The 26693-nt window shown below is 43.7% G+C and overlaps 1 protein-coding gene across 2 annotated transcripts in view; it reads right to left on the bottom strand.

The window, feature by feature from the left end:
• The window catches only part of GPRIN3 (GPRIN family member 3), a 29739-nt gene extending 5874 nt beyond the window's left edge, over positions 1-23865 (bottom strand). Inside the window, exon 1 of one of the 2 annotated variants that reach the window (XM_058803932.1) lies at positions 23669-23865. The gene's annotated coding sequence lies outside the window, so the exon portion shown is untranslated. Of the gene's footprint in view, positions 1-23177; positions 23221-23668 lie in introns of those variants that run through there. The other variant, XM_058803933.1, reaches the window with a different exon arrangement.
• Between the last annotated feature and the right edge of the window lie 2828 nt (positions 23866-26693).

Below are 26693 nucleotides of genomic sequence, written 5' to 3'. Positions count from 1 at the left end.
GGTTGTGGCTGCCCACATGTCTTGCCTTCATTTTGTTCTCACTTTAAGGACAGCCAATAGAGTCCTGAAGGAAGGACAGACATTCCATGTTCACCCTGTGGTGCTATAAACATCTAAGGGCTGTGAGGAGAGGAACACATGGCTTTGGGTTTCCATTGGACTAAATTCTGTTACTCTCTTCTTTCCTCTTCCAAATATCTCTGCAAACCAAACCAGCTCATACAACTGGGCAGGTCAGATATCTTTTTCCCTTATTTTTTAGATCCAGAGTTTGTTTAAGATAAAATTAAGCAAATAATGGAACAAAATCAATCCCCATTTTTTGGATGAGATGTACTACTCAGCAAACACAGTCAGAATAAATAAAGACTTCAGAGAAAATCTGTTTGGTTCTTCACTATACAAAACCTGGGCAAGGCAATCCGCATACAGGAGCATTATCTTTTAACTCATACCCACTCAACAGGGCAGCGATTCCTAATTTTTCAATGAAATTAATTAGTTCTGGCTTGAATTCTGCATGAATTCTCCATATCTGTTTAGTGGCTCTTTCCTAGAATCACCTGAAACACACAGTTGAATGTCTGCCTCATATGGTAATTAAAAGAGATTTTGCTACCAGTCCTTGACGTACAACATCAACAGAAGAAATTCCCCCCAGAAAACCTACCTGGACCTATTCTCTGATGTGGGATAACTGAGCACTGTCCAGACATTTTGCTCAACCCTTGCATGTGGGTTGGAGGATGGATCATTCTTCTGCCTGGAATGACTCTGTATATGAGTTCAATAATGAGCATAAAGTTTCTATAAAGACTTTTTTGTCAAAGTCATGGGGATTATTTTCTAGACTGTCACTAAACCATCCTAATGACAGGAGCCAAAGGCACCGAAGTAGCCTAAATTAGCATGGTAACTTAAGAAAATATTCTGACTTAAGAATTAATAAAAATCAGAGAAAAGCCAAGTCCTATGAAAGAGAGCAGCATGGAAGCCCTACAGATTACAGAATTGGAAAGGCATTTGTATTATTGGAATCTCATTTATGATTATTGTCTCATTTTTATTATTTGAGTCCTGTTATATAGGAATGAAGGACAATGTTGGGACCTGTGGGCAACACTACTCAACTGCCAAGACATTGAGGATTCAAACAAACAAACAACATTGCCTGCAAGCAAATACTTAGGAAAAACAGAAGTACAAAACTCAGTAGAAGGCCAAAAAAACACGTCAAATCTAATCAAGATTGCTGATGAATATTTCAAGTCTTATATGCCAGATGTGGAACAATCATCCAAAATTTTCTTTTAACAGGAGGTGAAATTAGTATCTCTACAAAGGTCAAAATCACTTTTTAGTAATAAGAACACATTTGCTACACCAACAGAGCTCTCATCCTTATTCTTGCAGATCAAATTAGCCTGCCTGACTGTGTCATTCTCATCTCAACAAGGAATTGTTCTGGAGCTTTAGCAACAAGAGGTTTCTAACTTTGGCAGAGTCCATGTTTGGCTTAAATGGTCTGGGAGGGTCCCTGTGTGGCCAGCAGACCTTCACAGACTCTTGTAACTGAGTAGGTCTTTTTCATGTGCTGTTAAAAAGTCCAAATTCCCTCAAATCCCAAGAAGTTTCCAGGCAACTTAATGCTGACAATGTAAAGAACACTTATCTATTTCAGTAATAACCAACCCCCAATAAAACGACACTGCAAATGTTAACAGTATAATGGTTCATATTATGGAGTGTTAGGTAAAACAAAATAAGACACAGGCTAAATAAATGGTATTTGGGTTATGAAAGGCAGCAGGAAAAGAACCACAAGACTCAATAAAACTGTAGGATTTTTTTTTCCTCTTGCTTCTTATGAGAAGCTCAACAAAACCAGAAAGTCTTCATGTTTCATAACACAAATCAATAAATTTTCAGGAAATTCCTACATAAGATTCTGCCTTTCATTCCCTCTGGAAGAAATCTGAAAATCTGCAAAAGCACAAATAAGACTTCCAGCATCTCCACCCACCCTCAACCATAAAAACAACTAAAAAGCAGCTCCCAAAGGAATCAAGCATCTCATCCCCAATTCTGGATTCTCATCACCTTTCCACTCCTTGAGTCCTGTACTCTTTGAGCCCTTTCTTCAACCTTGTTTCTGCAAATGGAAGAGCTGAACACTTGTTCTTAATAGCTCTAATCTTACAAGATCTCTCAGATCATCACAAAAAAATCATTATATAGCCACATCGGTTAAGAACAGAGATAAACATCTGCTGAAGGGGGAATTCAGTCTCTGTTCTCATTTTCTGATCTGAGGAAAAAGACAATGGCTGACTTGAACTCATATCAGACCACTAAATACAAAGGAAATAAAGCACATTTCTTTAAAATTTAAACACACAAACATCCTTCTAATTCTGCAGCCAGTGGGGTTTTTTACCCTCTTTTCAATGTCAAAGGGTGTTTGTTATCCTGGGTTTCATGAAAAATTTGCTTTATGGGCCATTTTCTCCTAATTTTTTGTGGGATCAAAAAGACTGGCACTACAAATCAAAGACAGCACAAAACAAGGACACATTCATTAAAATCCCTAAGAGGTTGCCTGAAGAGGTAAGATATAAGATGCACAGCTTTCATCTTTCATGTGTTTTGGGATGCTGACAGGAGACAAATTCACTGTGATGACAGGGAGGGAAGAGGTGGTGGGGGATGCCCACAGACACCTTGCACACCTGTGATTCCCACCAGAGACAGGGCTGGCATTTCAAGCAGAGGGTGCTCCAAGTCCCAGTTCCCCTTCTACACCCCAGGAATGCAGATGTTATTGCAGGTCAGAGCTGCAGCCAAAGCAGGAACCTGTGCCAGAGACAGGCAGAGAGCTGGACAGCAGGAGCAACACGTTCAGCACACCGGGCTGCAGCACCCTCTGTGCACACATTAAGCAAAGTTGTGGAAACCCAGGCCCAGGGTACTGGGAATATTTCTCTGTCTGCTCTGGGGTGCCCTGACCTTGACCCTCATCCATGCAGAAAGTTTCCTAGACTCCAGAATACACCAGAATCGACAAAAGTGTGAAATAGATTATAGAGAGTAGTGTAGGTGTATCACTTGGTGAGAAATTCAGGTTTTGGGATTTTTAGTGTGTTGTGGATGGAAGCAAGATGGAGGGCACAGGGTTTCTTCTTCATACTTCTTCCTTCTTCATGGTTTGGGTGGCATTTTGCAATTGGGCAGAAAAGTCTGCATTACGGGCTCCTTGGGATCAGTTATTGGGTTAAAAAGGGAAAATAATCTAGGTGTCAGTTCTTAATTGGATAGTTTAGTCTTAAAAGACCTTGTAACAAGAGATTGTTGGCCATTTTGTGCCTTCTAATGAAAAGCTGCCAAACTCACAGCAGTGAGACTGTTTTACTGATAGGAAATAATAAACACCTGAGTCCAGACACAAGCTACTGTCTCAACTGCCTTCAATCCAGACCCAGAAAAACCAACAAGTGGTACCCCCACACAAAGTGGGTGATTGCACGTACACCACAACACCAAATCAGCTGGAACTACCAACTGAGCCACATGGACAGTCCTGAGGGGAGAAACCAGATCCTGCCAGGACTCCTCACCAGACCTCAGAGCTCTTCCTGCTGGATGCTGACACACAACCAGTGATGTCTATCAGGTTTGCTCAGAAAGGTGTCATGACACAATGAACAATGGAAATGGCAGAGGCACAAATGGGAAGTAAGTCCAAACACAAAACAGAGGCTCAGTGCTCGTCCTTGCTTTGTAATGGTAGTGAACTGAGGAAAATCATGTGAAAATCAAGGGCAAGATGCACTACCATTTTCAGCCAAAAAGAGATGGCTGCCAATCAGCCTGACACCTACTGAAGATTTATCTAGCATATTTGTACACACTGAAGAAATGCATTTTTCTGGTTGTTGACTTCTCCCATTTTGCATCTCTCTGCCAGGTATAGAGGTTAATTCTGCAGAGTATGGGAACTCCACTTTGGAAGGACAAAGCTCAGGTTAACCTGCTGCCCACAACCTACAGATGAGAAAATGTGTAAAGGCAGTCCTACAAATAGTACAGCAGCCTCTGGGACTAATACAAAGCAAAGCAAACTGCTTTGCACCTCCCTTCATTTCTTCCAGCTTCTGGCAAACCTTAAGTGCATCCTGCCAAGAGCCCTGAGCAGGACCTTGCCCCAACATTTCAAAGCAGTCCAGGGACACATGGGTACCTCAGCAGTCACTCAGGGACAGATGTGTGAGGATATGTGCAATCAGCCTTTAATAGGCAGGCACGGGTAATAAAAACTGTGTGGCGATCAGCCATGATTCAGCTCTACTGTCCTGCTGGCAGTTACCCTACAATTAGAAAGATGTCCATCTAAAAGGAAATGCAGCTCTGCTCAGAGACAGGATGTTCCAGCCTGTGTCCCATCTGTTCCCTGTGGGCAGCACCCATCTTGCCCTGGCCAGGAGACAAGCAGCAACCCCCACATCCAGCTCTGGCACCTGCTGATGGGGCCCTGGCAGGAGTCCCTGCACTGTTAGCAGTGTTATGGTGCAACTCAGCCCCAAAAGCTGGGCTGCCCCTGCTGAAAATGTCGTTGTCCTCTGGCCATGGCCACAGGCTGCTATGTGCTGTGGGTGTGCTGCGAGAGCATCTTGTTTGTGTGGGAGTAAGAATCAAGTGGGTATGGATTTACAGGTGCAACACGGTTTAGCAAATTCTTCCACAATTCCAGAGAGAAAATGGGTTTGCCTTGCACTCCAACACTTAAAAGCAAGAAAAATCAGTATTTAGAAGTGATAGGAAACACACAGTATCGAGAAGATGGCTAGAAGACAACATTTGGCAAAGAGATTGAAAATCCTAGTTTAAATTAAGAATTGTGATATCATCTGCTGCCATCGAAGTTTTGAGCCTTCAAAGTTCACTCCTTTCGCACAGATTAAAAGCTTTTTCCAGGAGAAGCTCAGATCCTCATCCTCCTAACTGCAGCCTCTAGAATCTCTCCAGAGAGCCTCACACATCATCAGAGGAGGGTGGCATGGCAAGGAACCACAGGAGGGTTGGATGAGAGCCTGAATGTCCATCTCCTTCTCCCGTATCATCCTTCCCTCTGCTTCCCATCAGCTCACCCTCCCAAGCACGCTCCCTGGGGCAGCAGCAGGGGCTGCAAGGGCAGGCTGTCTCCCTGCACACCTCCTCCCAGGGCTACAGCACACAATGAAAAGGCTTTCTTCAGTGAGGCTACCATGTAAGCATGCAAAAGCCCCTGCTGAACCCTGGGCTTGCTGCAGAGCAGTGCAAAGAGCCCATCAGTCTTTCCCCTCCAAGGTGAAAGGGAAGGATAAATGGATTTATGAAAACAGCTAAATCAAACAACAACTACACTGACCGGCAGCCAGCTGCAACAGTTGCAAAAGCTACAGCTATATTCCTTCCTCCTATCCTGGCCACCCTGGAGGGGAGGCAACACGAGGGTAAAACCCACAAGGATATACCTTTTTTTGTTTAATTGCATGTTATTATGTTTAGCCTGATTATTTATCAGCAGTTTTTTCTTATTGCAGTGGCTGACCCTGGAAGTAATTTTTAAGGAAAGGCAGCCTGACTTGGAGGATAAGCCATGTTTCAGGAGGAAGTCTGCATGCACACTCCTGACACATGTACATGGGAGGAAACCAACAACCTGCTGTCCTCATCAGGCAGGTGACTCCATTTCACACAGCTCGCTGCCACTGCTGGTTTTTCTTCAGCTTACTATTGCTCAAAAACAAGGTGTGGTTTTTGAAGAATGTGAACAGGAGCGTCATAGGGACCTCTCAAACACCACTTTGTATTTGGAGTCAAAAGTAAAAAATGTCTAACAGCCAATTGGAATTTCGCTCCTTACCTATCCTGCTATCTTTCTGATAAAAGCATGGTGAAATCTAACCCCTCATTAATGCATATTATGCAGCTGACTGCATTTGAATGTTAACAGCTGACAAACAAAAGCCCTTCATGAGCTTTTTGTGAGAGGAGTTTAGCAGTGACCAACAACAAATATATTTTTCCTACCCAGCAATGCCAACATGACTTCAAAAAGCAGAGTGATCATCTTTAGGGATGAAAGCATAATGCTGGCTTGTTGCCCATGCAATTCTTGCAGTTCTTCTTTGTTGCCCAGACAACTTGCAACAACCAGGATGATGTGGTTTACATGGACATTGATCCACTGGAAGCTAGACCAACACAAAAATCACATTTCTGTGGTCAGGAAAACATAACCACTGCTGAGTACGTGTGTCTTGGAAAGGGTGGCTTCTAGGGACAAAGGCTGTTATGCACTCCTAACATGCTTTCAGCTCCTCAAAAGGAACTTTCCAGAATTTCATTATGACATCCTTAAGAGCATTCCCCCCAGTGCACTGCATACAAACATTCATCTTGTGGCTGAAGCATCCACAGGAGCAGTTACCATCCTAGATAATCAGGTCTGATTTGCTTCTGAATAACTATATTATCAGAGCCCAGAGAAATGTATTGTAGCAGCACTTCTTATTTTAAAACCAACTTTGCAAGTAAAGAAATTCTGCCTTGGAAGAGCCGTCAGCAAGATCAATGTCTTTTGCACAAGGTAAAACCCAAAAAATTATAACATTTGCCTCTCATGCACAGTATGAAAAAATTAAGTTCTCCTCATAGATCACATTATTTTAATGAAGACGCTGGGCTCAGTATTAGAGAGGGGAATAGATCTTTACATAACAGGCACCTTGCAAGGGACGTATCCATTGTCATTTACAGGCGTTATCCTAACAGAAAAGAACTCCTGCAAAAGGCATGTAATTAGAGAAGAAGGATGCAGTGCCTACCCAGTCATTACTGTAACAGAAATGTGCTCTACTGTGTGATTAACCTAAGAAAGGCACGATGATGATCTCACCATGTCTGCTCTTACCTCCTGGCTATCACAAAACACAGCTCATGTGAATAGAGAGGCTGGCAGCTGAAACAGCTATCACCGTGTTTTCTTTTTTTTTTTGGTAAAAAAACCCAACAGTTAAAAATATCTTGCCTTCTTCCTGCTGCCACCTCAGCAGTTGCTTCCTGTTTTTTTCACATTGTCACTTCGCTCTACTGCTGGCTGTCATTGACAGTAAGAGCAGCAAAAAGAACAAAATAATCTCCTTAGCAAACTGCCTCCTGCTAAACACCTTCTCAAGAAACCCACGAGAGGAAGTGCCATGTGCCGGGCCACTTTTTGTCTGATGTATTCAGGCTCTGCAGGAAACCAAATGGTAGCAGGTTGGAGGCCTTCGGTGCTCAGGGATAAAATCTGAGCAATTCTGCAGTGTCTTTACAATGCTGGTAAATGCTCTTCTGAGGGCAATGACTCAGACCTGTGTGTCCAGCTAAGGACTCTAAGCTGCTCACCTCAGTCACTCAAGCTTATGATGTGACTTTACTGAGACCATTACATGAAAAGCTGCCATCCCAGCCTCAGCCTCTTCTCTTTCTTCACTTGAGGCTATATGCTTTATTAGGTTGAACTCTGACACTAGTGAAACTGGACCACACCTGCACCTCATTCATTATTTGTATTATTGATGAAGAACTGCACATGGGATGTGAGGGAGCCAACACCTGTAATGTACTGCAGATAGCCAGTGAGACCCCTGTTCTTTATATCCAGAAAGGACGGAACAGCCTAACGTCGTACAGAGCACTATAGGTGGGTGGGTGATGGCTTCCAGTCACCTGACTCTAATGAAGGTCAATGCCAGATGGGAAAATGGTGGTAAAATATTACAACCATAAACCACTGCAGGTTTGCTTTGGTCTCCATCCAGAGCTGACAGAAGGTGTTGAAAGATGCATCTGAGTAACCTCCCAGATGACAGTGACTGCCACTATGGCAGAGCTGATCAGGTAAAATGGAGAGAAACTGACTGCTCTGGCTCTTGGCTCAAGCAAAAGGCAGTTCTGGCACTGATACCTACTCAACTCCCAAACCTTGCATCACTAACTTTGCGTCCTGAAATTCACTATGTAGCCCGAGAGTTCTTTGGGACAAAGAGAGCCTCTCAAGTCTTCTCCATTCTGCACTTAGACGTGCTTGAACAGAGAGACTGCAATGTTTCCTCCAGGTGAAGCAGCCAACTCAGTCACCAAGTCATTCTTTCAATACCTCCATCTTCCAACAGCAAAGAAAAACACCAACAGCTGAGCTGTATGATGGCTTATTTTAGCAACAACTCATTATTTGCAGTCTATCCCACAGGTGTTTGATGGCAATAACTTTTTAAAGTTGCCCTTGCAGGGAGCCCGGGGGTGTAAAAATCTCTTATGCTAACAATTGCAGGAACCATCCTCACTTCTGTTAGAATTGTTTCCTAACAATGGCTTATACAAAACATGTATTTTTATCCTTACATTCAATGTGCTTCTATCCTTCTAGCCCCAAGAAGGGAGGCTAAGGTATCCAACTGTCTTCCACATTTTATACTGTGATTTCAATATGATTTTCACAGGCTTAAAAATAATTACATTCTCTGCTTCTGAATTCTTAAAAAATCTCAGTGCTCTTAAAACAAATCCTTATTTAGTGTCTGACCTGGTAAGTCCCATCTCTGTTGGAACCAAACTAAGTCCAGGACTGCTTCCTCAAGACAGACAATATTTAAGAGGTAGCAGTGCAAAATCTGGAGACTAGTTGAATAAAACAGGCTGGAAACAGAGACACAGAAGGTGTTGTAAGCCAAAGCTTTGCCCACTGCAGTATGGCACAGCCATATCCATAACATGCTTATAGTCCAGTCCACACCCTGGAACTCTGCAAGGCTTACACCAGGCTAAAGTGACATCCCCACTCCTGCCAAAGGCTGGCATCTTCCAAGTCAGACTTCAAGATTTACACTGAGCCTATTGCTGGGCACACCTCTTCTCCTTATTTCTTCTGCATTTAGGACAAGGGGATTCACATTTATATTTATCAGGTGACTGAAGCAATGCATGCAGTGATGAAGGCACTGGTAGAAAACATTGACTTTGCCTTGAATCACTGTCCCTCAGGATGATTGCCAAATTGGTTAATGAGAATAATTAGCATTAATTAAAATGACAGCTCAAAGGAGTTATATCACATCTGAGCTCAACTGAGCTTCAGGTTTACTGGAGCTGGCTGCCTCAACCACCTGGCCAAGCCCAAAGCAGACATCCCCATGGGCAGTGAGACTGGCACTCACCTGGCAGCTTTCACTCCAGCTCACCTTCCAGCTTCTCACACTACACACTGCAAGCAAATCATGCCCCAGGCATTCAAAAAAAAAAAAAAAAAAAGAGAAAAAATGATGCGGCACCCCCAAGGAATTTCTGAGTTTATCACCTAATGCCCAACACCTCCCATCAGGCTGCACAGCTTTTAGGAGCAGTTTTAGCTGCCCTTGCTCAAGCTGCCAGCATATTTAACCAGCAGATCTTAGAAGTGATCTAAGGTCAAGCTGTACCTTGCTAGAGCACAGCTGTGAGAGGGCAGGGCTGTGGGACAGCTTTGTCAGTGTTGCTAAGTCAGCTGGAGTGGAAGCTGGCAGGGTGTGAAAAAGGATCATTCACGGCTTAGGGTTTAATTACTGGACTCACATTGAACATCAATGCCCCATGCACAGAGGCACACTTGAAAGAGTGAGAAAACACATGGCAACCTTAGAGCCAGTATGAAAATCCAGACAAGATGGTTTATTTCCACACAGGACCTTCTTGAAGATAAGTACTAGATACTTCAACCAGTCATCTGACAGCTGTGAATGCACAGCAGCCTTCTGACCACAATTTATTTTTATTGACATCCTGTTTATGGATACAATTTGAATTACCACAAACTATGGATACTTACATGATTGAAGACAGACATACACATAAAATCTGATATATGCTAACAAAGACAGTCATCTAGCCTAATCTGGGTGATTAAAGATTGAAATTAAAGATGCTCAAAAGTGCTGAATAATCAGAAATACCAGTAAAGCCACTAGGATTCAAAAGTTGCTCAAAAAATATTTTTGAAAATACAATCTTTTTATTCCCGTTCTTATTCAAGAAATGCCAGAAGGTTCTAACATACTCTGCCATTGTGCTGGCTGCTACATGTAAGCATAGAGATACTAAGCAGAAAAGATACAGAGCAAAGGTAGGAACCTCTACTTTTTCTGCCTCTTCAATACAATCCAACACAGATGGAGATCACAGAGAAGGCTGTGCAACAGCCAGTGTCTAATGCCAGTGATTCAAGTACAGAACACCTTTCTTCTACATCTCATCATCTACTGCTAAAAGCTGTGCAATCATGAGCCCAGCAATTTGGGCTTTAGTGATCCACCTCTGCAACCTCACAGAAAAAAAATATTCAAATTGGCTCCTTCCCTTCCTAGATTCAAGTCCTGAATCCACAAAGAGGGAAAGAGACCTCTGCTAAACAAAAGGCAGAAAACAAAACAAGTGTACAGAATATGCTGCTGCTAGCAGTTGCAAAGGGAAAAACCAAACCCCAGGAAACCACCACCTTAAAGCTGAATAAGCAAAGGGTGTTACAGACCCAGGAAAAGTACTTGCACGTACTCCACCCAAGAAATGCACTTGCAACCACTGCAGATGCATAAGTGTTCATACAAGGAGGTAAGCACTTCTGGAAAGGGCTCTCTTACTGCTCTTGCTCTTCAGAAAACTCAGGTAGGGCATGGGATCAGATGGGCTATGAACATATGACAAGAGAGAACAGGACATCCAGTGTAAACAGGGCAGCAGTCAATGAGATACAGAGCCAGCAACTCAATAATCTTTTCATCTTCTTACAGATGAGCTGCTTCTCTTGCAGCGAGCAAGGCTGGCAATTTGTTCTGAAACACCTCTGTGGTGGTGTTTGCAGGGGTCTCAGGATGAGGGAAGGGACGAGGATCTGACTCCATGTTTCAGAAGGCTTGATTTATTATTTTATGATATATATTATATTAAAACTATGCTAAAAGGATAGAAAAAAGGATTTCATCAGAAGGCTAGCTAAGAATAGAAAAGGAATGATAACAAAGGTTTGTGACCAGACAGCTGGACTGTGATTGGCCGTTAATTAGAAACAACCACATGAGACCAATCACAGATCCACCTGTTGCATTCCACAGCAGCAGATAATTATTGTTTATGTTTTGTTCTTGAAGCCTCTCAGCTTCTCAAAAGAAAAAATCCTAAAGAAAGGATTTTTCATAAAATATAGCTGTGACACACCTCTCCTATACACCTCTCCTAACAGCCTGTGTGCCAGAGCAAGAGAACTCAGAGCAGACCAAGAACAAATGGAATTAGTATGTGGACAGAGGCAGATTGTGTCAGAGGACCAAGTAATGCCAGGCTGCAGAGCTGGAAACTAAGTGCAATTTATCAACGTGGCTGTCACTAAGGTGGGAAGCCTTGTCCTCCATCCCTGCTCAGCTGCTGGTCAGCACAGTCCAGGTAATTACTGTACCTTCATTTTCCTGATCTCAGCTCTCTTCACTCATCTATTTATTGACAATCCTGAGCCACGGGTGTGGGCAGCCACAGGAAAACTGTTAAGTTTGTTTTACTCCAAGTCAAGAGGAGAAAAATATTTTTGCAAATGCAGACTGCCATGTGAGGTTGCTCGAGAGAGACAGATGTCTCATTAGCACTGCAGATGGGCTGAAAAATCCCCCATCACCACTTCAAAACTCTCACCCTTTTCCTTTTCCAGAAGGACCAAAAATGTGTTCTTTTCCCCTTGTGTGGCAGCTTTGCCTTTATTTTAAGGGAGAAACTGCAACACCTAGAAATTCATTAGGCCCCTGGCCTTCTCTCTGGGCAGCAACTAGATGAAATGGGTCAGCTGTTGAATTTCAAGGTTAGCATGCCTGAGGTCCTAAGTTTCTCCCACAAAACTAGAGTGTTAATGCTGACCTTTGGGAAAGACCAGCCTTCTCCCATATAAATTTGGTGACTTCATTCCATTTGTGAGGCTGACATACCTCTACAACTGCTGAGTAGGAAGGCAGGGGGAGATAAGGGGTGAAAGGGAGACCCACTCTTTCAGGAAAAAAATGAGGATGTGCAGAGGAAAGAAGTTGGTTGGTCCCTGTGATAAGAGAAATTCTTTGGCCCTCTGCCTCCTGGACATAGGCTTGGATGCTCTTCCAGCACTGATTCCCCATCAGTCTCCTGCTGTGTGCTCCTTGCCAGACCATTTCACAGCTTCATATTGCCCAAGGCCAGGAAACTGTTCACAAATGGTTATTTTAAAATTGTCTTTTGTACCATGCTATGGCATCCTTTTTGAAAGACAGTTTTAAGTATTTGTGATGTTGGCCATGTTCCTATCTCTTGCTGCCTCATGTTGCATGTTCAAGTTGAATAGTGTAAACATTGCTTTGTCTTTCTAAGCCTCTGATGAGCACTTTTCCTCATTTTCTGGGGTTTTCTTGGTAAAGTATCAGGTCTCTCTTTTAATGGTTGACCAACGTCAAACACAATTCAAAAGGCTGCTCTCTGATCATACAGAAAGTATTTTATGTATATATGGACATAGAAAAAAGAAACCAAAGCCAAAAAATCCACACCAAAAACCTTCAGACAAAAAAAAAAAAAAGTGTCTATGCATAAGGGGGTAAAGCCCATTTTCCCAAAGACTCTTGTCTTTTCAGTCACTAACAGAAAATCCTCTCTCAAAACAGAATTAGTCATTAGGCATATATAACCAATTAACACTTTCAACAGTGAAGAATTTAAGATCAAGACTAGGTGACCTCAAGATATAGATCTCAGCTAAATTCTGGTCCTGGAGGTCAGCTCAGAAGCCCATGAATGAAATTCCCCATGCAATACACAAATGTTGATCTCACATTAATTCAAAGGGCACTGTATGTTTTCATGTGCATTTCTTCTTCAAAATACTCTCCAAATGTAAGCCAGCAGGTTTACCCCAAAACACATTTAACTGTGTCTTTAACTGTACAGTGCAAAAGAGTCACCATATGGTCTACTAGAAAACAGACACTTTTCATTCATCTCTACCTCATCTGCCCTACATTCATTATGAATCAGCCATCTAAGACAGGAGGACTGAAAGGATGATGTAGTTTGGCTTCCTGTCAGAACGGCAACTATGGTATTTGGAACAATTTCATATTAATTTAGTACCTCTGGTTAGGTACCTCTGGTAAAAGGCCAGATTCACCTCCTGTAAACGACAAAGGAATTACAGCCTTTAACTGCAAGGTCAAATTTCACCCATCTAATTAAGTTTCCTGCTCTGAGCAGCATGTTAGCTACTGACTTTGATATGATTTTTACAATAACAGGTGTGGCTCTGATTGCCAACTGGTTGAATTCGTGTGGTCATTAAAGACTAATTTTGATTGCTGAAGTCAAGATTATAGATCACATTGAAAAAGAAGAAGGGGTTCAACAGACAAATGAGACAGAATGAGACAAACTGAAGCTGAGTAGGTGGCATTCATTAGTCACTAGAAGGCAGGCTCTGCTCCTGGAGGAACCACCACCACATGAATTGTCCTGGAGCATCCACACAGACGGAACTGATGAGTAACAGCAAATAACACATCTTACAGAGCTCCGTTCTCGGGATCAAAATATTACAGGCATAATGTAATTGAAGCTCGCTTTCCTGGTACATACTTAAGGAAACTATTATTAGCTTTGCTGTCCTTTTACTTAATTTTCCTCTCCTAAGGCTTTTTAAGGAATGGCTCAGACATTGTGTGGGTTCTCTCCCTGTCATCTCCATGTTTGAGCTGGCTGCTGGTAGGAAGGTCTGCTCATATTCCTGCAGGCATGCCAATCTGGATACAACAAACACATACAAATAGTCTGCCATGCAAGAATCTAGAGGAAAAAAATTAGGAAAAAAACCAAACCAAAACCCAGCCCCAAACAAACAACAAAAAAAACCCACCCCAAAACCCCAGGGTACTATCTCATGAATAGATTCAGTCCACTCATGTTCTTATTAAGGAGCAAGTGTGAGTGTGCTCATTGTCCATCTCTTTGGCAAGCATCCTGCTACCTTTGTGTCCCCTCCAGCATGGAAAATTGTAACTCTAAAATAGGTCATTTTATTATGAAAATTTGTTTTCCAAGCAGTATTCCCTTGAGGCCCTACATATTATGAGCATCTTTTGAACTGGATAAATACTGTTCTCCTATTTCCCAATATCAACTCACATGTTTATGTGATAATGGCCAAGCATGGTCCAGCTGGAAGCAATTCTCAAATAGACCATTTAATAGAAGAGTATTTCTCAGGGAAAGCTCCCAGGCTTTATGATAGGGTATTATCTGCTTTTGTTGCACTGTGGCCCCATGACTTGAGCTTTGAATTGCTCCTTAAGTTAATGCATACCCCAAACCTGAGAGGAAGTAAAAATCCCTTTTCTCATCAAAGAAAAGACCATCTCTGAGTTTCTTTGCCTGCTATATGCAGGAGGAAACTACTTGTCCCTTCCCCTTCCTAGGCATCAAGTTAATTGAGACTCAAAACAATCAATAAAGGCTGGATTAATTCCTGAGTGCCAAAAGCACACGCAGCTAAATTAATGAAGCTAATCCTTTTGTAGTACCCATTAGTTAAAACTCCTCTGCAGCTCCTGATGCAGCTTGCTTGACTTCTCAGGAAATGAATGAACCACTATCATTCCTCAGTCGTAGTTCACAGTGCATCCTCATGCATTTTTAGCACCACCAGCACACAGCCAAAACCATGGGCTGAATTCAGCTGATGAGCCCTGTGTTCTCAGGCACAGATTCTGCACAGCCCCAACCTGAAGCCACCATATGCAGTGACAGCTTCCAAGTCTAAGCAGCTCTTAGCTGAGGTAGGTGAAAGCACATTTGCAGTTACCAATGCTCTCACCTATGGCATGAACAGCTTTATTTGAAGAATGGGGCAGCAGGCAGGGACCTGAAAGCCTGGTCACTTTATTCTGCTATGCCATGCACCTGAGGTTCCTCCTTAAAACACCTCTTACCCTTTCTGTGAAAATGCCTTTCGTGCTGCAACTAAGAACTGTCAAATGTCACCACAGCTGACTTTGTAGATGGGATACCTGTCCCTATTGACAGCTGGAAACTGATGCTATTTCATGGAGTACTGAAAAACAGCAGATCTTGTAAGGCTACTGCTTAGCTTGGGCAGAAATTTCAGTCCTCAAACTCATGCAAACCTTCATAGCCTCTTCTAACAGCTTTTAACAGATACTCCCTAACTATTAACCTCAAGGGAAAGATTAACATTTTTATTGTAATTAACATGGAGAGGCTGTGGTGTGCATCAGTATTACAGAAAGTTCTGAAATGCCAACCTTTTGGAGTGGAATAATTCTGTCATCTTGTTTCCTCACAGTCCTTCTCAAGACTATCATCTTTCTGACAAGTATTTTATCACTATTACTTCTATCCTAACTACACTCCCCAGCATGCTTATTTTATTCCATAATTTTCTTAATGAGTCATCTCAACCTTAATCTTTCAATTGTGTGACGTTTTTCATGAAACTGATAGTGCAGAGGGAGGAGAGTGACTGTAAGGAAAGTGACCCTTTAGTTTGTTAAACACTGAAGTGTAATTATCCTTCAGCATTTCCTAGCCAAAGGGCTGGCTAAGACTGTTGGGGAGGATGAAACAAGAAAGCCTTTTAAATATGACTGCCGGCAAAAGATTTTGAGAACATAGAAACTATAAGTGAGATTGAAATGAAAGCAATCTTCGAGATACCTTAGTTGTGACCAGTTGAATGTAATCCCCCCTGGAGGAAACAATTCCCTCTGCAAGCAGGCAGGCCTAAAGAGTCAGAGCAGGCCTTGCAGCTTGGCACATGGGGCCCAAAGAATAAGATTTAGGGTTTAACACATAAACATACTATGGTAATGTAGTGATTCTTATAGGTTGTGTGGAAATGTTATAAGATATGCATGCTGTAGTAGATTGGTTAATGAGAATCTGCATATTCACACTTAAGATGATTTATTGTGTTGTAATGGGAGCTTCGCTCTCTTTTTGCTCTCTCTTTTTCACGCTCTCTTATCTCTCTTCTCCCTTAATTTTTTGCTCGCTCTGGCGCTCCTCTTCGCACCCTTTTCTTTCTTTGTCTCTTTGTCTTCCCTCTGCACTTCTTCACCCCCTCCTTTCTACATGCTCTCTGCTCTTAAACCTTTGCCGTTGACTCTCTTACACTTTAAGCCTCTCTTCTCTCGGGCCTGCTCCGAGCTGCGGCTGGCGGCTCGCAACAGGGCCCTGCACCCACGCCCTTTGCACTAAACTACAAGTTAGACGACTTGGCTTCAAAGAGATCTCATCTCCGTCCGTCCCTACCGTGCGTGACCCCCGTCGCTCCTACACAAGACCTCAGCAGCCAGACTGCTTCCAGGAGAGCTGAGCTGGGGAGATTTAGGCGACTTTTACACCTCTCCACTTTCTGAAGCTGGGACCTGGTGATATCTGACTCATTCCGCAGTGCCCAAAGGCCCCTGGAAGCTTCTCTGAACTGCAGCTCCAGCAGTCTAAGAAAAACAGAGACTGGCTAAAATGCAACAGGGCCCTGTCCACATCACCTTCTTTGCTGGAAAATTTCTTACTTGCTTTGTTATACCAACTTCGCAGACTTAACCTGTTATTTGACCCTGTTTTTAGCAAAACTCCACAGAGTCCTGGGGCCTCTGGAAGGGACTGTTCTCTGGGCACTCAGCAGACACACTACTTTCTGGATTAAGATCTCACTGGCAATACATTGAAAGTAAACCACTAGTCCTTGCACTTCAAAACATTTTAACAGTTTCTTTACTAAGACAAAATGACTGCCCACAAATAGAAAATAACTTTCAGCCAGGCTGGCTCTAGGTTAAGGGACTCTGCTCACCCCAAAACTGGCAAACATCACATTTCCCTGACCAGAGAAACCACGTGCCAGCTCTACTTGCTACCAAGAGGAACACTCATCTCTTCCCAAAACCATGAAAAAGCAGATTAGTAAGCAGGCTACTGTTCTTTTCCTTCTCTGTTTCACCCAGGAAAGGAAAAATCCATCCATCTGAAAATTATGCCTAACGACATATTTTTTTTCCCACATAGATGTTCATGAATTGACTCCTGTTTATGCAAATTTAAGGTAAACATCAGATCCTTTGTTATCTCAAACTGGAAATTCCCACTCTTTCCATGATAACATCTTGCCTGATTTTCTCAGCTTTCTAGTGATTATTTCATGCATGTAAAGAGGGGTCCTGGAGTAACCAGAAAATTCCTGAATTAATTCTCCACTGACTCCACTGTCAACATTTGAGATGAGCCATTGCTTTTTATAGTATCTTTTTCAGATTAGTCATAATGTAGCATAGTATTCAAGGCCTCTGTTTCAATCTGTTGGGTTTTTGCATGAAGAATATTAAAAATAATTGCACATCTTTTTGTTTCGTTTTGCCTTTTTTCTTGTTTGACTTCCCTTTTAAAAACTGAACTTTGTTTGTTTGCACATTAGCATCACTGGGAAAAAGATTTTCACCATTAGAATGCAGTCTGGGATTCCAACTGCAGTAGCTAATATTTGTTCAATGTTCTCCAAAAGAAGTAGGAAGGCACATGTGCATATAGAAAGCCATCCTGTTCATCCAGATAAAAATGCCAACTGGTGATAATTGCATGATGACTTTGAAAAGCTGACAGTATTAATTATCATCACTGAACTACAGGAGAATCTCAGGATAGAGGTGTCACTGTGAGAATTCAGGCAAACATTGATTACTTCTCAATATTTTTAGAAACACCTTGTCCATTTAGCAGGAAAAAAAAAAACAACAAAAAAAACCCCAAAAAAACCAAAAAAACAAACAAAAAAAAAACAAACCAAAAACAAAACAGAAAAAGGGAAAATAAGTTAGAGATGTCTTTCCAAAGCTGAATGTTTGGTCACTACGTTCTGCTTATATTTGGTGTATGTTTTTTTCAGCAAGTAAGAGTAGTCCTGTTGCAGGCTCTTTTTCCTGCAGTAGTCCCTTCAGTCCTGCCCTATGCTTTAGTCCATGGCTGTAGCTAACTGGAGCACTAACATAACTCTTGCTGGAATCATCCAGACTGCCAAAGCTTCAGGGAACACTGATCTTCACCAGCTTGTGTGTGCATTAATGCACAGGCACACAAATGGGAGGGGGTGTGTTATTACCATGTAACCACAATCAATCCACAGAAGATATGAATGCTTTTCAACTTAGCAATGCTGCTGCTTCCTGGATCAGGAGGTCACCAGACCACAGTGAAGATTCCTGTCTAGCAATGTGCTTCATATCTGTTTTATCATAGTTGAATTTGACTGTGAGGATTGCTTGAGAGGGAGATGATAAATATCTCAGAACACATACTTCTTGTGATCCTCTTCTAAAAAACTTCTCCCCCACTCCCTCAGCATAATATTTCTTCTCCAAAGCTAGACAACAGTGATATAAATGAGATTGGAAAATGAATTGTAACCACTTGCCAAGCGATACAAGCTTTCAGCCTCAGCTCAGAACTGGTCTCCTCTATGTTAGCCACAGACACCAGTAGCATGTGGCAATGCTGATAGCAAAGACACCAACAATTTAATAGAGCACTGGGTTGTCTCTGTCCCCCTTGATTAACTCCTCACTCTTCTAAAAGATCTACTGTCAGAGGGAGGAATAAGCAAGCTCAGCTGTTACTACCACGTTCTCCTAATGTATAATAAGTACAGTAAAACAATCAGTAGAAGTAGCACGTGTTGCTAACAACTACCCTCGGAGATATCATAGACACGGACACTTTTTCCTGGATAATTGAATAGATACTGTATCTTCCTGGATGTCTGGCTGAAGCTGGCTGTGGTAATAGCTTCCATACCTGCCACCAAGCTTTCTTACACAGGATCACAGTTTTAGAGGCATGGGGGAGAATTTAGAGGCATGGGGGAGATGAGGGGAAAGAATTTAATCCGCCCTCTGTGAACACACCTATAGCACTCTTTTACCATAATGCATGGTAATATTTGTCATTGTTTGCATTCTTCCCTCCACTTAATTATTCTCATCAAGTGCACCACTTGTGCACTTGTCCACTGCTGACAGAGGACAAATAGGTGCAAAATGCTATTATGCTGGTTCCCAGTCATTCCTACTCGAGTGCCCACCTTCTTCTTTGCCTTTCTCCCCCTGCACAGCCTGCAGGGAGTTGCAGGTGTTGGCACTGCATTTTCTTCCCTATTTACTCAGCAGCATGCTGACACCTCAACACTCCAGGATCTGCTGCCAATCTACAAACGTGAGCTCCTAGCCACAGACTCCCAAGAGACAAATAACTCGATGTTAATAAGTAACTGATCATGTGTGATTAAATTTTTAATCAGCACCAGTCTTTGTTCCTATAGAACTGTTACTGAGTTCAAAGTCCATATATATAATAAAAGATATATGTATATATTTCTATTTTTACTATTTGCAAAAGTAAACTGTATTTACATATACTTTCAAAAACTTTTCCTATAAGACAGTAATTTAATTTCATTCAGAATATGTCCAGAACTTGTTTTCCCCTAGTAAAATTATCCATCTTTTTTTTTTGTTCTGACTCTCAAGTAGGTGATGTTTACCTAAATTAGGTAACATCAGGTCTTAATCCAGGATTGCTCCTAAATCCACAAAGGCAGCAGATTCAGCCTGTATCCTAACTCTGCTTTTAGTGTGGGAGTTATAAATTAAGAAGTGATGTGCTGCTAGGAGCATAATTCTCAGTTAGGAAATTTTGTTCTGCCTGTAGCTGTGAGACTACGAGCAGATTGCTGGTACTCCCACAGCAGTGAGCATTTCACAAACTGGAGGCAGGATGTTGTTCCCCTTAGCTTTGCCTGAGTCTGACAGAGGGAGTTTATGGTATTAAAAATAACAGTGTCAGTAACAGTTTTGGGACCCAAATCTGACAAATTTTACCACTGCCATAGTATCTTGCTAGTGAAATCTGTCCAACCTAGTCCTCTCAGTCTTCAGCAAGCCTCAAAAATACCATCTTCTGTCTGTTTACAATTAATTAACAGCCTGTAGAATTAATTACCAGCCACTATTCTTAATGCTGGGCTTCATAATTAAGAAATGTGTAATTTTTGGGACCAGCCACCCCAAGGAAACACACACAATATTATTCTGATTGCAAAAGGAGTTGGAGAAAAGGTGCAACCATGAGAAAGGAAAGCATATGTTGAAAAAACTCAGAGATATTATCCCAACCTGGGGGACAGAAGGGGAGTTTGAATGGGTGAGGGAAAGATACTTCTCAGGTAGCAACATTTCATAATTTCATATTGGGGAGATATAGAATTGGACAAACACTTGAGAAACAATTCTTAAGATGCTTACACCAGCCTGTAGAAAATTCAGCAGAATTCTGGAGCTCCATTCAATCAGATGTGATAACTGAGCTCTGTGATGATCTTTAAGACTGTTTATATTTAGTGCACCACTGTGTATACTTCATGAAATCTTATGAATAGGCATTTTCTGAGACTTGTAATAAAAAAATCTTCATGAAATCTCAATAACACTCTTTGTCCTGACATTTAAGTTGTTACACAGTCAGAATGTCCTGTTCTTAATTTTAACACTTTGAAGACAACTAGGTCATTCTAAAGGCTGAAACCTGCTATCGTTATTTGTGCAAACAAACCTTACTCACAGGCATCATCACATCACTTACTCTATGGGATGGTCTGCATGTAAAGACCTTTAATTTCCAGACCTCTTACACCACCTTCCCTCCCTCACTGTGTATTAAGCTCAAAGACAGGGCAAGTCAAGGTGGTTACAAACACATAACCCCCAAACAAAAAATAAAAACAACCTCAAACCTAACAAAAAAATTAATTTCAAAGAACTTTGTTTTGTACCATCTCCCACAGAAGGTGCCTTCAGACTATTCAATCTCATCATTTTGTTGAGATTCAAGATGCTACCTATGTGCTGCTGGAAAAAATGACAATATTCTGTCAAAGCCACCTAACCTCTTGCCCATACTCTCAGATATTGTGCTTTCTAGAGAGCTGTAGTCCAGGCTTAAGCACACTTCAGAGCAAGTAAAACTCACGACGTTCAGGTTAAAGACTCTCAAAATAATGACACTGTGTATGTCAGCCTAGACACCAGAGCCAGGGGTGGGATTTACAGCTCTTTAAGACAGGAAAGCAATTCTCTCTTTCTCTCACCAAAACTTGGAGGCACAGCTGAACAAAAGCAGTTACAAAAGCAATTCACTGTAATGGGCACTCTCAGTTTGCAGTTTATACATTACTCAGTGTAACTTCTTAGTACCTTTTACTCCAAGAGACCTTAAACTTATTTGAAGTTGGCTGGGTAGAAGACAGACCTTTAGGAGGGAGATCCTGGGAAAAGAAGCCCTTCTGACTTCTAGAGGACACCAGAGCTCTCTTGTGATTCCTGAGCTGCAAACTCCACAGAAGTGAGGTGAACTGAGGAGGGAAAAAACTCTAATATAGGCAGATCCAAAGGTATAAATGTAGCAATATTTAATTCAAATGCTCCTGACAACCAGCTTCTGAGAAAACCTTGGCTTCCAAAGAAGTGCAGAGATCACTGCCTGTAACTAATGGAACAGAAGTTCCCACCGTGTAGTCGTGGGAAAGAAAAGTTTGTACCACTGGGTGAATAGACAGGGGAATACTGAGCACGAGGTTATTATCTCCACACGTGACATTAACGAGGGCCTTCCTGGAACCCTGCTGCTGTGCAGCACCGGAGGATGCTGGTGCAGGCTCACAGAACAGCAGCCCAGACATTTCTCCTGGGGAGCATCTGCATTCCAGGGAGAGACCAAGGAGTCAGGTCTATTTATCTCATCAGAGACAATGCTAAGTGGCTATTTAATTACTGCCCTTAAATACTTGAGCAGAGAGAGATGATCTGAAACTAGATAGCTATTTAATCTGACAGGCAAAACATTACAAGATCTAGTAGCTGGAAGATGAAGTCAGAAAAGTTCAAAGGGGAAAAGAGATGCAAACGTTTAACAAAGCGATTAAAAATTGGAGCAAATTATCCAGGAATGTAGTCAATTCCATCGTTAGAAGTCATTTAATCAAGACTGTTTGAAGAGGCTGGTGGGCCAGACATTGGAACCACTGGGGAATAGTCTCTGCTTTATATTATGGAAGAGGTTAGGCTATGGGACCATAGTAATGTCTTACGATAAAAAACCCGCCACTAGCATTATTATCTTCCTTGACAAAAAAAGGATGAAGGAATAAAGCATTAATGAAGCCAAGGCCTGTATGGAGCACAGAACACAAGCTGAATGTAGACAACACAAAGCCACAGACCAGGAGCTGACATCATCACTAGTTTTACCACCAACTACAGCAAGAGAAAGAAAAGGCCGTGAGGGATTCGTGCCCAGCCCCAACGCCCTGAGCCAGGCAAGGGACATCACCTGGCCAGTCCTCACGGCGCGATGCTCCCTGACCGTGACACCCCAGCCCGCAACCCCCGCGGACCCTCCTGCTCTCGGCCGAGAGCCGCCTCACCACCACGGTCTGAGAGCCGCGGGCTCCTCTGACAAGCAGCCGGGGGTACCGAGCTCACCCTCACCGCCCTGCTTCGGCCCGGGGGCACCCCTTGTCCCCGATCCGCGCTCCGGGCGGCGGCCGGGGTCACCCCGCGCCTCCGGGGCATCCTCCGCGCTCCTGCGGCACCGCGGGCTCGTTGCCGTGGCGACCGCGCCGCGCATCCCCCGGCCCGTCCCGGCGGCGGGGGACATCTCACCAATATTCCCGCCACCTTTTTATTTCTTTGCTTAAGTTTTCCGCACTCCCGGACCATGTCTCAGCCCAAGTCGCTTCCAAGCGCCGGTAGAAACGAGTAGAGGATGAGAGAGGCGCCCTCGGGGCCGGCCCGGCCGCTTCCACCCGCGGGTGCCCGCTCGGCGGGGCGGCCGCAGCCCCGTTGCCTCGGAGCGGGGCACGGCTGGGCTCGGCTCGGCCCCTCGGCAGGGCGAGGCACGCCCGCCTCGCCCCGGCACCGGCCCGCACACCCAGCCCGCTGCTCTCCGGTGTGTGCGGGCCGTGCAGGTGCCCTGCCAGCCCGCTCCGCTCTCCCGCCCCTTACCTCCGCGGCGGCGCCGGGGGAGCCGCGGGCACGCCGCCGCCGCGGGCAGGGATGACCTTGCGGAGAAATCCATCATCCGGGCAGGAAAACAAGCCGCTCCTCGGGCTGTGCGGCGGCGGGAGGAGCGCGGCAGGCAGGCAGGCAGGCAGGGAGGAGGGCTCCGCTTGGGCGGGGGCAGGACGGAGGCGATCCGTGCCGCCGCCGCCGAGGGGCACGGGCAGCGCGGGCAGCTCGGGCTCCGCCGCCGTCCGCGGAGCTGCGGCTCCGGCCGGCTCGGGGGGCGGGAGCGGCGGGGCTGCGGCGCCGGGCCGGGCCGGGCTCCCCCCGCGGCCGCAGCGGACCGGGGCAGCTCCCGGGCCCCGCCGGCGGGCAGCGACCGCAGCGGCAGCCCCGGAACGCTGACCCCGCAGCGGCGGCAGCCCCGGAGCGCTGGCCCCGCAGCCCGCCCCGAGCCCGCCCGAAGCGCACGCAGGGCGCGGACACACACGTACCTGCTGCCAGGGAGACATTTCCCGCTGGCGCCAGCCCCACCCCGGGCCTCTCCTGGCTCTGATAGCGCGGGAGCTGGCGGCTCCTGTCCTCCATCAGGGCTGAGCAGGGTCCCTGACAGCCCCCCGGGAGCCGCTCAGTATTGCCACCTCTTCTAGCCGTCTTCTCTCCGGCTCCTAAGCCAAAACTGAGCTGCTTCACGGCAGCAGAGCCAGGAGCTGACACCTCACACCCGGCAACTCCATCCACCTGTGCCAGCCGTGCATGGTGCGCGGCAGCCCGGCAGCAGCTCCCGAGCTCTCTGCTCGCGGGTGGAGGCACAGGTTAGCGCCGGGAATCGCAGCGCATGCAAATGCGCTCCGGCTCCTGTCACGCTTTCAGTTTGGGTGCTTGTTTTTGATAGGCAGATGTGGCTTCCTGTGTGAAGCGCTGCCCTGTTTGCCTGGGGAAAAAAAAAAAAATAGTGGAGTCAAGCGAAAAAGAGGGTTTGGTTTGGAAGTCTTAATTATCCGGAAATCTTTGATCTAATTTCGTTTTATTCCCACCACAGTGGAATTTTATCTCTCTCTGCTGCAATCACAGGAAATGGTTCTGCAGTGCCTGGAGACTCAAGTCAAGTACAGGTTTTCAGCCGAGAAGGTTTTCACTCTTCTGCAATCCTTTAGGGATGAATAGGAGCAGGATTTAAAAAAATAACAAAAACAAGCCAAAACTGTAGGACAAGCTGTGAAGAGAGCTCTGTTGCAATATGGAAAAAAAAAAGAACGGGATATCTCAAAAATAATTTTCATGCCTAAACATTGTAGGCATAAGTGAATCATATTCCCTTGATCCTTATGAATGGACCCATATTTTATTTACTGCTTTAACAAACACCCTCCACCTCAGTTATTGATCCTAAATCTCCTTGACTCAAGAGTTAAGTGATCATGAAAAACACCTTATATTTCCTACCATAGCAAATATAATTTCTTTCCCCACAGCAGCCACTGAGATCAGCTTATATTTGTGTAGTAGCCATTCCTGAATGTGGCTTTCTGACAGCTATTTAAGCATGAAAAATTCAAGAGATGTTTTCAACGTTCACCTACAATAACTACTTTTTCCCATATGCCAAAGCCAATCCAGCAATGCTCTTAAAAGCCTGAACAGCCCAAGCATCCATCACTGGAAGGAGATTGGAGAGAGCATCACACTTTATCAGGAGAAGATTTACAACACTAGCACATCCAAGGCTTCCCAGTAGCTCTTCTTTAGTTTGTTCTCTTCGCAATTTTGTTACTTTTTTTGGTCTGGAGGGCTGAATAAAGCCTGGTCCTCCCTGTGCCCACATCTGAATGAGGAATACAAGGTCAGCTTGGCAAACTGAGTCAGTGTTCAACTCCTCTTCATTATTCTGCTAAATGAACTATTTTTAAAGAAACATTGCCAAACTTCCTAGAATTAATCCTCCTGCCATTAACATTACTAAAGGGGAACTTCCCTTTTTTTCATAAAGAAGGAAAAAGGCTGGATGATGCAATTTCCTTTTGTCAGCAATCACACTTTTATGAGGAGATAGCTGTCAGCACTTACAGGCCTTGCAGCTGCAAGGACTTTGTGGGACCTCACAGGCTACTCAGCAGGGGAAAATTACAATTAGTCTTGTTTTCATAAACCTTCCTAAGCATGAGGCTCCTTATCCGGAATCCTGAGAGACCTTTCTGTTGACAATTCAGCCTTGAAAGTCACAGCAAGAAGAGTTATATGCATTCAGCTGGAAAGACTAGGGAGGTTTTCTATGGGCTGTTGTGTCTGAAGCAACTTCAGAGCATGTGGAGGACTCAGTCCCAGAACCTGTGGGAAATTGGCATTCTGAGGCAAAAAAGAGAGGAAATGGGACCTTTTTTCTTCAAGTCCCTGCATGCTCATTCACCTCATAACTAGTGTCCATATGTTTTCCTGCTGAGTTCAGATAAACCTTTCTTCTGTCTGTGAAGAGGTGTTACAGAGACTCATGTCATTGCAGAAGCTGATTGAGATGATGCACTTTGGGCATGGCCTCTTTGTTTATGAATTCTCTCATACCTGTTTTTTCCCCTTTACTCTTCCCTGAACCACAGTCTGCCATGTAATGGCTTCATTTGGTACATTAGGCAATATTGGTTTGAAAGACCTCTAAAGGATTTTCTAAACCCTGTGATGAGTTCTGCAGTCTGCTAGCCATTGTTCCTATTGTCAAGAAAAGTCATCACATCTCACCACATCAGTGTGTCACCATATCAATGCAAACTAAAGATTTAGATAATTCTGATTTATTTATCTGAATGTTTAACTGCCTTAATCACCTGTGAGTCATGGCCAATTTGCTACTACTTATCCATCCTTTTTTCTGCTTCAATCTCCAGCTATTGAGTTTATTCTGACTTTTTGTAGGTCTCAATGCAAAAAAGTATTCATACTGAGGACAGCACATAGATGGCTGCTTAGCTTTAGGCATTGCACTTAGAACTTTAAATAAAGTCAACCTGCTTAAAATTAAGTGTGTGCATAGATCTCAATAATAATGAGAATAATAAAGAATGCAACCTCTTTAACTTACTAGTATTGTCTGAGGTGGAAGCATAAATGTAACTGCAGAGGCTTTATATTTTGATATGTGTTAGACCAGAGCTCAAGGCAACAGGAACCTGGGTGTTTATGAGCTGTCACAGTCCAATTAGCCATCAGAATGACAGCCACACTTCTGCAGTGCCCTTGACTCCTGTAGTGTATTTTAAAATCTCATCAAACTTTATCACTGTCGGACTAAAAGAAATTCCTTACTGTAGCTCAAAAAATTTCCTTACTGTAGCTGAAAAAAAAATTAGATGTGATGATTTATCAAAATGAATAGTGGTATCACATGTTGAGAAGATGAGCATTTGGCCTAAACTAGTGTGGCTTCATTGACTTCAGTAGTGCTAGGTAAATTTGCATTGGTGGGGATTAGGCCTGTTGTTATTGCACTGCTTCTACCATATTTCTTAACATTTTTTGATGAGTTTT

This window comes from Ammospiza caudacuta, chromosome 4, assembly GCF_027887145.1.
Source record: "Ammospiza caudacuta isolate bAmmCau1 chromosome 4, bAmmCau1.pri, whole genome shotgun sequence".
NCBI classification, from domain to species: domain Eukaryota; kingdom Metazoa; phylum Chordata; class Aves; order Passeriformes; family Passerellidae; genus Ammospiza; species Ammospiza caudacuta.
Note: the sequence above shows the minus strand (reverse complement) of the source record. Positions and strands in the feature narration are given on the sequence as shown.